This window comes from Lissotriton vulgaris, chromosome 10, assembly GCF_964263255.1.
Source record: "Lissotriton vulgaris chromosome 10, aLisVul1.2, whole genome shotgun sequence".
Lineage (NCBI taxonomy): Eukaryota > Metazoa > Chordata > Amphibia > Caudata > Salamandridae > Lissotriton > Lissotriton vulgaris.
The window spans coordinates 515,739,953-515,754,791 of record NC_141698.1 but is presented as its reverse complement, the minus strand read 5'-3'; positions in this window follow the sequence as shown (position 1 = coordinate 515,754,791).

Sequence of the window (14,839 nt, the reverse complement as noted above, 5' to 3'; positions counted from 1 at the left end):
TTTGATGCTTTTTGATTTTCAATTTTGTTTGGGATGGCGGGGAACCCTTGAGTTCTCCTAGAAGAGACCTGACTCAGTTGCTTCATTCGCTACAGTTCATGGCCAGTTGTACACCGCGCCACTTATCTTACTATAGGTGATGTATTCAAAAAGACATATAGATATTTGCCTGTGTTGTTTGATTATGTTAATCATGCCGGTATTATGTAATTTACTGTGATGTCATCATGGTTTAAGGCCATGTGTCATCATTGCCTTGGAAGATTCAGGGTCATATCATGTCATGTCCTGTGATGTTATTAAGATCAAAAAGTGTGTGATGCCACTTTCTCTACCCCTGTCATTTTGTTTAATCAGCGTTTATGTGTACTTACAGATTCTTTTACGTTTGTCAATGTATTACTTCTTTTTTCTTTCTTTTGTGAATAGGGATGTTTTTACAGCCTCTATTTTACAGTTCCTGACTTACCTAATGTCTCTGAGCTTTATTTTAAAACCATGCTACAATTTGCAGCACCGGCAGTAAGAACTGAATGTTTCAAAACCAAATACCCAAGTGAATGTCTTTAGTACGTGACTTACAGCATGGCTTATCAACAAGGAAGAGAGATCTGTGCAGCAGCCGTCAAGCTTCCATGGAAAAGAAAACCCTCAGGCTAGCCTTTTTCTCTGTACTAGAGGTGTGAACGGTAAAGTAATCCAAGACCATACAGCCTGTGGGTTCTGTTTGTAAACAAAAAAAAAGAATTTGGAACACAACTACTTTCCCCACAGTGCCTACAAGATTTGAAACAAAACAAGCAAATGGAAGCAAATGCACCAAAACTACTTAATATAGCATAAAACAGGCTAAAGGGTCGGTGACACACATCAATCAAATAATTGCATATTTTCATTTTTTCTCTAATGAATATTGCATGCGAAATATGCAAATGTTTTATCTTTTACTTCTGTTTTTCAGATCTGCTCTTCCTTATAAATGGGCCTGAATTCCTTACACCCCACGTAACAGGAGGTACTGGCCAATAGGACCCAGCAACCCCAGTCTGGATTGCGCACCCCCCAAACCCAAATGACAAGAAACTGAAAGGTCATGTTAATTAGAAGCAGGTGAAAAACACATCATAACATTTACATAGTAAGAATCAAGTAAGATAAACACACCATACAGCAAGAGTTGAAATACATCTGTCAAAATCTAAAGTAACACAACAATAAATGAATGATTCCATCTTGTTAGCATACACAATATTTACACGAGACCTCCAATGTAAACAATCGAACAATAAGGTCTTAGACAATCCTTTATCCCCTATGGACTACCCAGGTGGAACCACTTGCATCTCTGATTGGTGGCCACCAACTTATTGTGCCCTTGTCTGCGTCCCAGGACCCCTCCCCTATAACAAACAAGCTGTCTCAGGAGCTACAAGTAGTGTGACCAGAAGATACAGCCCCATGCCCTACACTAGTGAATCGTGAGCTCAATCCCCTAGGCCTCTGTGTACATCCTCTACATGGATCAGAACTGGTCCACCCCAAGCTCAGAGCCTGACTGGACTCAAGACAGTTTTTGCGGGTTTATTCCATGGGAAGGCCACACAGGCATACCATCTAATACACTCAAATCTTCACACCATGTCGCCTCATGACAGGAAAAGGAGCACACAACTGAACAACCCTAGTCCATAAAAGGAGGAACATTCACACTTAAAGCCTCTTTTTTATGTGAAGTTGTGCATAAGCCATGAAGGAAACAAAAAGTTACAAAGAAATAACAAAAGACAAAGTAGAAACATAGCAGCCTCATCCTTCACTGACTATCTTGACTCCTGATTGTAAACCTACAGAAATCTCTCTCTTGAAGCGTACTTCTACCCTCGCAGGACGATGGTGATGTGGCTGAAATCAGAATTAAAAGAAGAAAAAATAGAAGCCCAATAAAACCTCGATGACAGGATAGGAGTGAAAAAACAAACAAATGTCTTTTTGGAAGGATAATATTGACCTCCATGTCTTTGAAGATTTATTATAAGTGTAGAAGCTCAAGTTTGCATGCTCAGAGTGTTGGAAGGTTCTTCTCATGAGATGCGGCAAGTGGCTGCCATTTTATGACTGAGAACTATAAAAGACCCGCCCTTGACCAAGCCCTCCGCTTACTCGTAGCTTTCTGGAAGGACCAATTGTATTCCAAATCAAGCGGATATACTCACATTTTCCCTAGAGTCCAGGTCCCAGCATCAGCGTTCCAGAGCTGAACAATGGCATCTTTTGTATCAAGTAAATCTGCAAAAGAAAGAAGATAAAAATCATGGTCATTTCTCTCATTGAAACCACCGGTCTGAAACGTTTCAAGACACACATGGTTAAAGATTGGAAACACAAATGCAAAGTCAAGACCCAGTTAACAAGGCAAAGCGCCCAGTGTCAAAAGGGGCCAAAGTTTAGCAACTCAAGAGAAAGTTTGTGTAATGAGTATACAGAATCAAGAAATTACTTATTTCACTTGCAACCAGTATGTGACAGGCCTGCTACCAAAATAGTAACATAACTCTGCTTTAATTGAGACTTCATGTTAAACAGACACAGTATTAAGCACAGTGCTCAAACACAGAGATCAGAGGCTTGTTTCACTCTCCTAGAAAAAGAGACAACCCAGCTAAAAAGGTATTTGTTTGCATTGGATCTTGTGCATTGTAAGGGGGCTCCACACTATAAACGAGAAAACCGTTGAAGATAACATGTGGATTAGATTTGCGTGAAGGTGGTAACATCTGTTTATCTTTGCTGTAGCCCCAGCTGTGCCCTGACTAAAGAAGAGAAAAGACCAAAGCCCTAATGCCATAGAATGACGCCATCCTTGATGATTTAGATGAACACCTAAAATGAGAAATGAGACATCTTCTCTCTCAATTCCTCTCCATAATCCCCATCTTTTCCCTAAGGGGCTCTAATCACTTAAATGCTTAACACATCGCATCGCAATGCAGCCTTGCATGGACTAGTGGTACTCTCGTTCTTGCAGAACTTCCGGACATAAGGTTAGTGAATTCAAAACCTAACTATTGTAAATACCCATCAACATTGTGACTGTCAATTGGTGAAGAGAAATAACAGAGAGATTCTGCCCATGTCTTAGTTCCTTTTTTTTTTACCAAGTTCAGCTTTGGTAATGGAATCTTGAAATATCTTTAAAGTTGAATCACCCAGGAGTCCCAATAACTCTATCTGTTGTGCAGTAGGAAGATTAGATGTTTCCCAATTGGTTACCAACCCCAACTCCTGGATCAACGAAACAACAATTTGAACAATGTTATTACTGATAAATAAGATGTCAATGTACAGTGACAAAATATTGACACCCAAAATATCCCCATACAAAAATATTGTGAACAAAATATCTATGTCAAAAATATCTACATCCTAAACTTGTGATGGTAAGTATAAAAATCTCGAGAGAAAAATATCAATGTCATAAATATAGTTGCGCAAAATATCGTTTTTTTACCTATATAACATAAATTATTAAATATTAAATGTATTAAATAATAAAATTATTTTAAAAAATTGATTTAATATAAATGTAAACAAATATAACAAATGAACGTATTAAATCATTTTTTAAGTTAAACACACATATATAATAATTTATATATATATATATATATATATATATATATATATATATATATATATATATATATATATATATATATATATATATTACCTACTGGCGATAGCCAGTAGGTATATATAGTTAGGATTTTTTCTCTATGGAACTTTTGAAAATTCTATGTCTAATAACTTTGGCGTTTGTGGACGGAATTGGCTGAAATTTTCAGGAAAATGGCACATTTTGTTTCTGAGCAGCCCCTGAAAATTTGGGGGGGTCGTCAAGGGGGGGCCGAGAAAAAAGGGGGGTCCCAAAACGCGTTTTTCCCATTCATTTTTCCATAGGGCGGTTGGCCTCACTTTTAGCTCGAACGGCTGAATGGATTTGCACGAAACTTGGCAAAATTGTAGGGACTGTTATCCCGATGTGCCTTTGCTAGGTCTCAATATATGTGCTTCAGTGGATTTTGAGAAATTAACGTTTAAAATAAGATATATATCTGTAACAGCGCTCCGGGCAGCGCTCCGGTTCGCGTACTTTTCGCGTAACGGAACTTTGCGATGCGAAGCTGATTGGCTCTCCGGTGTCTGTCAACATTCTAAACAGTCCGGAGCGGCCGCCATCTTGTCTCTCGGTAGGATCGAGAGACAAGAGGAGGCCAAAACAAACGGGGAAATGAAGGAAAGGGGGCAGGGTAGACCCCGTCTGACCCCCTAGGATTGATGAGGGGGATATTATAGAGCCACGCGGGGCCCAAAAAAAAAAAAAACATTCCGATTTTTTCGCCGTAGAGACGCGTCTTGGTACGCGAACCGGGCAGCTAACCGGGAAGCTAACCGGCAGTGTAACGGGAGTCTGAGGAGTAGCTGATTGGCTGTCAACATTGTAAACAGTCCGGAGCGGCCGCCATCTTGTCTCTCGGTAGGATCGAGAGACAAGAGGAGGCCAAAACAAAGGGGGAAATGAAGGAAAGAGAGGAAAGAGGGCAAGGTAGACCCCTTCTGACCCCCTAGGATTGATGAGGGGGATATTATAAAGCCACGCGGGGCCCCAAAAAAAAAAAAAAAATCCGATTTTTTCGCCGTAGAGACGCGTCTTGGTACGCGAACCGGGCAGCTAACCGGGCAGCTAACCGGGAAGCTAACCGGCAGTATAACGGGAGTCTGAGGAGAAGCTGATTGGCTGTTATCATTGTAAACAGTCTGGAGCGGCCGCCATCTTGTCTCTCTGTGGGATCGAGAGACAAGAGGTGGAAAAAAAAAAGGTGTAAATGAATGAAAGGGGTAAGGCAGACCCCTCCTGAACCCCTAGGATTGATGAGGGGGCTATTAAAGTTCCCTGCGGGGCAAAAGAAAAAAAAAATGCGATTTTTCGCGGTAAAGGTGCTTCCTGGTACGTTAACCGGGCAGTTAACCGGCAGCGTAACGGGAGTCCGACATATTGTGTTTTTTGAACGTTTGTGATATGTGCACGTGTGGATTTTGTCTAATTAAGGTTAAAAAAAATATATATATATCTTTAAGCGTGTTCTGGCGCGCTTACGTTTTGGGTTTGGTTTGCGCTGCAGAGACGATACGTCACGGTTATGCGATGCATCATGAGGCGTCTCACGGGCTACGTGATACGTCACTTAATAAAGAATATATTTTACAGCTATAGATATTAGCTTTTAAAAAACCAATGAAATTCACAGAAAAAACCATAGGTTATAGACCATATATAGTTAGGAATTTGCATTTACAAAACCTTGAAAATTCAATGAAAAAACATAGGTTATAGACCATATATAGTTAGGGATTAGCATTTAAAAAACCTTATTTTATTTGCACAAAACCATTGAAATTCCATATATAGTTAGTTGCACTAACTATATATCGCGGACCCGCAATCCACTGCTAATAATGTCACATATTACATCATTCATGACATGGTCAGTGACATCACTGATGACATCACTGATGACATCTCAAATGACATCAATGATGACATCACTGATGACATCTCAAATGACTCATACTCCGCGGCTGGACTGCCGCGTATCAATTGTCGCTCCAGGTTGTCCACCTCTTGAGTAGCACGCGAGCAGCAGCTTTATTTATGTGTAGGTGAGGACGGGGATCCGCTTGTAGACGCCGCTCCGTAATGGATCTGCCCGACGCGTTTCGAAGCTCCATCTGCTTCTCTTCAGGGGCTTTAACGGAAGTGGTGTGTGCACCCGCTACACTTCTCCAATTTCATATAACTCACCCGCCGATGGGAGGCTCCAATGAGACTTCTGGGAAGTGTAGTACGGAAAGCACACAATCAAGTCCTGTATGGACTCCACAAGTGGGCCCGTCCTCGATCCCATGTACGGCTGCTACTTCACTGCCGTGACCCCCACGTTAACGGGGTGGTGCATACTCCGCGGCTGGACTGCCGCATATAAATTGTCGCTCCAGGTTGTCCACCTCTTGAGTAGCACGCGAGCAGCAGCTTTATTTATGTGTAGGTGAGGACGGGGATCCGCTTGTAGATGCCGCTCTGTAATGGATCTGCCCGACGCGTTTCGAAGCTCCATCTGCTTCTCTTCAGGGGCTTTAACGGAAGCGGTGTGTGCACCCGCTACACTTCTCCAATTTCATATAATCCACCCGCCGATGGGAGGCTCCAATGAGACTTCTGGGAAGTGTAGTACGGAAAGCACACAATCAAGTCCTGTATGGACTCCACAAGTGGGCCCGTCCTCGATCCCATGTACGGCTGCTACTTCACTGCCGTGACCCCCACGTTAACGGGGTGGTGCATACTCCGCGGCTGGACTGCCGCGTATAAATTGTCGCTCCAGGTTGTCCACCTCTTGAGTAGCACGCGAGCAGCAGCTTTATTTATGTGTAGGTGAGGACGGGGATCCGCTTGTAGACGCCGCTCCGTAATGGATCTGCCCGACGCGTTTCGAAGCTCCATCTGCTTCTCTTCAGGGGCTTTAACGGAAGCGGTGTGTGCACCCGCTACACTTCTCCAATTTCATATAACTCACCCGCCGATGGGAGGCTCCAATGAGACTTCTGGGAAGTGTAGTACGGAAAGCACACAATCAAGTCCTGTATGGACTCCACAAGTGGGCCCGTCCTCGATCCCATGTACGGCTGCTACTTCACTGCCGTGACCCCCACGTTAACGGGGTGGTGCATACTCCGCGGCTGGACTGCCGCGTATAAATTGTCGCTCCAGGTTGTCCACCTCTTGAGTAGCACGCGAGCAGCAGCTTTATTTATGTGTAGGTGAGGACGGGGATCCGCTTGTAGACGCCGCTCCGTAATGGATCTGCCCGACGCGTTTCGAAGCTCCATCTGCTTCTCTTCAGGGGCTTTAACGGAAGCGGTGTGTGCACCCGCTACACTTCTCCAATTTCATATAACTCACCCGCCGATGGGAGGCTCCAATGAGACTTCTGGGAAGTGTAGTACGGAAAGCACACAATCAAGTCCTGTATGGACTCCACAAGTGGGCCCGTCCTCGATCCCATGTACGGCTGCTACTTCACTGCCGTGACCCCCACGTTAACGGGGTGGTGCATACTCCGCGGCTGGACTGCCGCATATAAATTGTCGCTCCAGGTTGTCCACCTCTTGAGTAGCACGCGAGCAGCAGCTTTATTTATGTGTAGGTGAGGACGGGGATCCGCTTGTAGACGCCGCTCCGTAATGGATCTGCCCGACGCGTTTCGAAGCTCCATCTGCTTCTCTTCAGGGGCTTTAACGGAAGCGGTGTTTGCACCCGCTACACTTCTCCAATTTCATATAACTCACCCGCCGATGGGAGGCTCCAATGAGACTTCTGGGAAATGCGATACGGAAAGCACACAATCAAGTCCTGTATGGACTCCACAAGTGGGCCCGTCCTCGATCCCATGTACGGCTGCTACTTCACTGCCGTGACCCCCACGTTAACGGGGTGGTGCATACTCCGCGGCTGGACTGCCGCGTATAAATTGTCGCTCCAGGTTGTCCACCTCTTGAGTAGCACGCGAGCAGCAGCTTTATTTATGTGTAGGTGAGGACGGGGATCCGCTTGTAGACGCCGCTCCGTAATGGATCTGACCGACGCGTTTCGAAGCTCCATCTGCTTCTCTTCAGGGGCTTTAACGGAAGCGGTGTGTGCACCCGCTACACTTCTCCAATTTCATATAACTCACCCGCCGATGGGAGGCTCCAATGAGACTTCTGGGAAGTGTAGTACGGAAAGCACACAATCAAGTCCTGTATGGACTCCACAAGTGGGCCCGTCCTCGATCCCATGTACGGCTGCTACTTCACTGCTGTGACCCCCACGTTAACGGGGTGGTGCATACTCCGCGGCTGGACTGCCGTGTATAAACTGTCGCTCCAGGTTGTCCACCTCTTGAGTAGCACGCGAGCAGCAGCTTTATTTATGTGTAGGTGAGGACGGGGATCCGCTTGTAGACGCCGCTCCGTAATGGATCTGCCCGATGCGTTTCGAAGCTCCATCTGCTTCTCTTCAGGGGCTTTAACGGAAGCGGTGTGTGCACCCGCTACACTTCTCCAATTTCATATAACTCACCCGCCGATGGGAGGCTCCAATGAGACTTCTGGGAAGTGTAGTACGGAAAGCACACAATCAAGTCCTGTATGGACTCCACAAGTGGGCCCGTCCTCAATCCCATGTACGGCTGCTACTTCACTGCCGTGACCCCCACGTTAACGGGGTGGTGCATACTCAGCGGCTGGACTGCCGCGTATAAATTGTCGCTCCAGGTTGTCCACCTCTTGAGTAGCACGCGAGCAGCAGCTTTATTTATGTGTAGGTGAGGACGGGGATCCGCTTGTAGACGCCGCTCCGTAATGGATCTGCCTGACGCGTTTCGAAGCTCCATCTGCTTCTCTTCAGGGGCTTTAACGGAAGCGGTGTGTGCACCCGCTACACTTCTCCAATTTCATATAACTCACCCGCCGATGGGAGGCTCCAATGAGACTTCTGGGAAGTGTAGTACGGAAAGCACACAATCAAGTCCTGTATGGACTCCACAAGTGGGCCCGTCCTCGATCCCATGTACGGCTGCTACTTCACTGCCGTGACCCCCACGTTACCGGGGTGGTGCATACTCCGCGGCTGGACTGCCGCGTATAAATTGTTGCTCCAGGTTGTCCACCTCTTGAGTAGCACGCGAGCAGCAGCTTTATTTATGTGTAGGTGAGGACGGGGATACGCTTGTAGACGCCGCTCCGTAATGGATCTGCCCGACGCGTTTCGAAGCTCCATCTGCTTCTCTTCAGGGGCTTTAACGGAAGCGGTGTGTGCACCCGCTACACTTCTCCAATTTCATATAACTCACCCGCCGATGGGAGGCTCCAATGAGACTTCTGGGAAGTGTAGTACGGAAAGCACACAATCAAGTCCTGTATGGACTCCACAAGTGGGCCCGTCCTCGATCCCATGTACGGCTGCTACTTCACTGCCGTGACCCCCACGTTAACGGGGTGGTGCATACTCCGCGGCTGGACTGCCGCGTATTAAATTGTCGCTCCAGGTTGTCCACCTCTTGAGTAGCACGCGAGCAGCAGCTTTATTTATGTGTAGGTGAGGACGGGGATCCGCTTGTAGACGCCGCTCCGTAATGGATCTGCCCGACGCGTTTCGAAGCTCCATCTGCTTCTCTTCAGGGGCTTTAACGGAAGCGGTGTGTGCACCCGCTACACTTCTCCAATTTCATATAACTCACCCGCCGATGGGAGGCTCCAATGAGACTTCTGGGAAGTGTAGTACGGAAAGCACACAATCAAGTCCTGTATGGACTCCACAAGTGGGCCCGTCCTCGATCCCATGTACGGCTGCTACTTCACTGCCGTGACCCCCACGTTAACGGGGTGGTGCATACTCCGCGGCTGGACTGCCGCGTATAAATTGTCGCTCCAGGTTGTCCACCTCTTGAGTAGCACGCGAGCAGCAGCTTTATTTATGTGTAGGTGAGGACGGGGATCCGCTTGTAGACGCCGCTCCGTAATGGATCTGCCCGACGCGTTTCGAAGTCCATCTGCTTCTCTTCAGGGGCTTCCGTTAAAGCCCCTGAAGAGAAGCAGATGGAGCTTCGAAACGCGTCGGGCAGATCCATTACGGAGCGGCGTCTACAAGCGGATCCCCGTCCTCACCTACACATAAATAAAGCTGCTGCTCGCCTGCTACTCAAGAGGTGGACAACCTGGAGCGACAATTTATACCCGGCAGTCCAGCCGCGGAGTATGCACCACCCCGTTAACGTGGGGGTCACGGCAGTGAAGTAGCAGCCGTACATGGGATCGAGGACGGGCCCACTTGTGGAGTCCATACAGGACTTGATTGTGTGCTTTCCGTACTACACTTCCCAGAAGTCTCATTGGAGCCTCCCATCGGCGGGTGAGTTATATGAAATTGGAGAAGTGTAGCGGGTGCACACACCGCTTCCGTTAAAGCCCCTGAAGAGAAGCAGATGGAGCTTCGAAACGCGTCGGGCAGATCCATTACGGAGCGGCGTCTACAAGCGGATCCCCGTCCTCACCTACACATAAATAAAGCTGATGCTTGCGTGCTACTCAAGAGGTGGACAACCTGGAGCGACAATTTATACGCGGCAGTCCAGCCGCGGAGTATGCACCACCCCGTTAATGTGGGGGTCACGGCAGTGAAGTAGCAGCCGTACATGGGATCGAGGACGGGCCAACTTGTAGAGTCCATACAGGACTTGATTGTGTGCTTTCCGTACTACACTTCCCAGAAGTCTCATTGGAGCCTCTCATCGGCGGGTGAGTTATATGAAATTGGAGAAGTGTAGCGGGTGCACACACCGCTTCCGTTAAAGCCCCTGAAGAGAAGCAGATGGAGCTTCGAAACGCGTCGGGCAGATCCATTACGGAGCGGCGTCTACAAGCGGATCCCCGTCCTCACCTACACATAATTAAAGCTGCTGCTCGCGTGCTACTCAAGAGGTGGACAACCTGGAGCGACAATTTATACGCGGCAGTCCAGCCGCGGAGTATGCACCACCCCGGTAACGTGGGGGTCACAGCAGTGAAGTAGCAGCCGTACATGGGATCGAGGACGGGCCCACTTGTGGAGTCCATACAGGACTTGATTGTGTGCTTTCCGTACTACACTTCCCAGAAGTCTCATTGGAGCCTCCCATCGGCGGGTGAGTTATATGAAATTGGAGAAGTGTAGCGGGTGCACACACCGCTTCCGTTAAAGCCCCTGAAGAGAAGCAGATGGAGCTTCGAAACGCGTCGGGCAGATCCATTACGGAGCGGCGTCTACAAGCGGATCCCCGTCCTCACCTACACATAAATAAAGCTGCTGCTCGCGTGCTACTCAAGAGGTGGACAACCTGGAGCGACAATTTATACGCGGCAGTCCAGCCGCGGAGTATGCACCACCCCGTTAACGTGGGGGTCACGGCAGTGAAGTAGCAGCCGTACATGGGATCGAGGACGGGCCCACTTGTGGAGTCCATACAGGACTTGATTGTGTGCTTTCCGTACTACACTTCCCAGAAGTCTCATTGGAGCCTCCCATCGGCGGGTGAGTTATATGAAATTGGAGAAGTGTAGCGGGTGCACACACCGCTTCCGTTAAAGCCCCTGAAGAGAAGCAGATGGAGCTTCGAAACGCGTCGGGCAGATCCATTACGGAGCGGCGTCTACAAGCGGATCCCCATCCTCACCTACACATAAATAAAGCTGCTGCTCGCGGCTACTCAAGAGGTGGACAACCTGGAGCGACAATTTATACGCGGCAGTCCAGCCGCGGAGTATGCACCACCCCGGTAACGTGGGGTTCACGGCAGTGAAGTAGCAGCCGTACATGGGATCGAGGACGGGCCCACTTGTGGAGTCCATACAGGACTTGATTGTGTGCTTTCCGTACTACACTTCCCAGAAGTCTCATTGGAGCCTCCCATCGGCGGGTGAGTTATATGAAATTGGAGAAGTGTAGCGGGTGCACACACCGCTTCCGTTAAAGCCCCTGAAGAGAAGCAGATGGAGCTTCATAATGCGTCGGGCAGATCCATTATGGAGCGGCGTCTACAAGCGGATCCCCGTCCTCACCTACACATAAATAAAGCAGCTGCTCGCGTGCTACTCAAGAGGTGGACAACCTGGAGCGACAATTTATACACGGCAGTCCAGCCACGGAGTATGCACCACCCCGTTAACGTGGGGGTCATGGCAGTGAAGTAGCAGCCGTACATGGGATCGAAGACGGGCCCACTTGTGGAGTCCATACAGGACTTGATTGTGTGCTTTCCGTACTACACTTCCCAGAAGTCTCATTGGAGCCTCCCATCGGCGGGTGAGTTATATGAAATTGGAGAAGTGTAGCGGGTGCACACACCGCTTCCGTTAAAGCCCCTGAAGAGAAGCAGATGGAGCTTCGAAACGCGTCGGGCAGATCCATTACGGAGCGGCGTCTACAAGCGGATCCCCGTCCTCACCTACACATAAATAAAGCTGCTGCTCGCGTGGTACTCAAGAGGTGGACAACCTGGAGCGACAATTTATACGCGGCAGTCCTGCCGCGGAGTATGCACCACCCCGTTAATGTGGGGGTCACGGCAGTGAAGTAGCAGCCGTACATGGGATCGAGGACGGGCCCACTTGTAGAGTCCATACAGGACTTGATTGTGTGCTTTCCGTACTACACTTCCCAGAAGTCTCATTGGAGCCTCTCATCGGCGGGTGAGTTATATGAAATTGGAGAAGTGTAGCGGGTGCACACACCGCTTCCGTTAAAGCCCCTGAAGAGAAGCAGATGGAGCTTCGAAACGCGTCGGGCAGATCCATTACGGAGCGGCGTCTAGAAGCGGATCCCCGTCCTCACCTACACATAATTAAAGCTGCTGCTCGCGTGCTACTCAAGAGGTGGACAACCTGGAGCGACAATTTATACGCGGCAGTCCAGCCGCGGAGTATGCACCACCCCGGTAACGTGGGGGTCACGGCAGTGAAGTAGCAGCCGTACATGGGATCGAGGACGGGCCCACTTGTGGAGTCCATACAGGACTTGATTGTGTGCTTTCCGTACTACACTTCCCAGAAGTCTCATTGGAGCCTCCCATCGGCGGGTGAGTTATATGAAATTGGAGAAGTGTAGCGGGTGCACACACCGCTTCCGTTAAAGCCCCTGAAGAGAAGCAGATGGAGCTTCGAAACGCGTCGGGCAGATCCATTACGGAGCGGCGTCTACAAGCGGATCCCCGTCCTTACCTACACATAAATAAAGCTGCTGCTCGCGTGCTACTCAAGAGGTGGACAACCTGGAGCGACAATTTATACGCGGCAGTCCAGCCGCGGAGTATGCACCACCCCGTTAACGTGGGGGTCACGGCAGTGAAGTAGCAGCCGTACATGGGATCGAGGACGGGCCCACTTGTGGAGTCCATACAGGACTTGATTGTGTGCTTTCCGTACTACACTTCCCAGAAGTCTCATTGGAGCCTCCCATCGGCGGGTGAGTTATATGAAATTGGAGAAGTGTAGCGGGTGCACACACCGCTTCCGTTAAAGCCCCTGAAGAGAAGCAGATGGAGCTTCGAAACGCGTCGGGCAGATCCATTACGGAGCGGCGTCTACAAGCGGATCCCCATCCTCACCTACACATAAATAAAGCTGCTGCTCGCGGCTACTCAAGAGGTGGACAACCTGGAGCGACAATTTATACGCGGCAGTCCAGCCGCGGAGTATGCACCACCCCGGTAACGTGGGGTTCACGGCAGTGAAGTAGCAGCCGTACATGGGATCGAGGACGGGCCCACTTGTGGAGTCCATACAGGACTTGATTGTGTGCTTTCCGTACTACACTTCCCAGAAGTCTCATTGAAGCCTCCCATCGGCGGGTGAGTTATATGAAATTGGAGAAGTGTAGCGGGTGCACACACCGCTTCCGTTAAAGCCCCTGAAGAGAAGCAGATGGAGCTTCGAAACGCGTCGGGCAGATCCATTACGGAGCGGCGTCTACAAGCGGATCCCCGTCCTCACCTACACATAAATAAAGCTGCTGCTCGCGTGCTACTCAAGAGGTGGACAACCTGGAGCGACAATTTATACACAGCAGTCCAGCCACGGAGTATGCACCACCCCGTTAACGTGGGGGTCACGGCAGTGAAGTAGCAGCCGTACATGGGATCGAAGACGGGCCCACTTGTGGAGTCCATACAGGACTTGATTGTGTGCTTTCCGTACTACACTTCCCAGAAGTCTCATTGGAGCCTCCCATCGGCGGGTGAGTTATATGAAATTGGAGAAGTGTAGCGGGTGCACACACCGCTTCCGTTAAAGCCCCTGAAGAGAAGCAGATGGAGCTTCGAAACGCGTCGGGCAGATCCATTACGGAGCGGCGTCTACAAGCGGATCCCCGTCCTCACCTACACATAAATAAAGCTGCTGCTCGCGTGGTACTCAAGAGGTGGACAACCTGGAGCGACAATTTATACGCGGCAGTCCAGCCGCGGAGTATGCACCACCCCGTTAACGTGGGGGTCACGGCAGTGAAGTAGCAGCCGTACATGGGATCAAGGACGGGCCCACTTGTGGAGTCCATACAGGACTTGATTGTGTGCTTTCCGTACTACACTTCCCAGAAGTCTCATTGGAGCCTCCCATCGGCGGGTGAGTTATATGAAATTGGAGAAGTGTAGCAGGTGCACACACCGCTTCTGTTAAAGCCCCTGAAGAGAAGCAGATGGAGCTTCGAAACGCGTCGGGCAGATCCATTACGGAGCGGCGTCTACAAGCGGATCCCCGTCCTCACCTACACATAAATAAAGCTGCTGCTCGCCTGCTACTCAAGAGGTGGACAACCTGGAGTGACAATTTATACGCGGCAGTCCAGCCGCGGAGTATGCACCACCCCGTTAACGCGGGGGTCACGGCAGTGAAGTAGCAGCCGTACATGGGATCGAGGACGGGCCCACTTGTGGAGTCCATACAGGACTTGATTGTGTGCTTTCCGTACTACACTTCCCAGAAGTCTCATTGGAGCCTCCCATCGGCGGGTGAGTTATATGAAATTGGAGAAGTGTAGCGGGTGCACACACCGCTTCCGTTAAAGCCCCTGAAGAGAAGCAGATGGAGCTTCAAAACGCGTCGGGCAGATCCATTACGGAGCGGCGTCTACAAGCGGATCCCCGTCCTCACCTACACATAAATAAAGCTGCTGCTCGCGTGCTACTCAAGAGGTGGACAACCTGGAGCGACA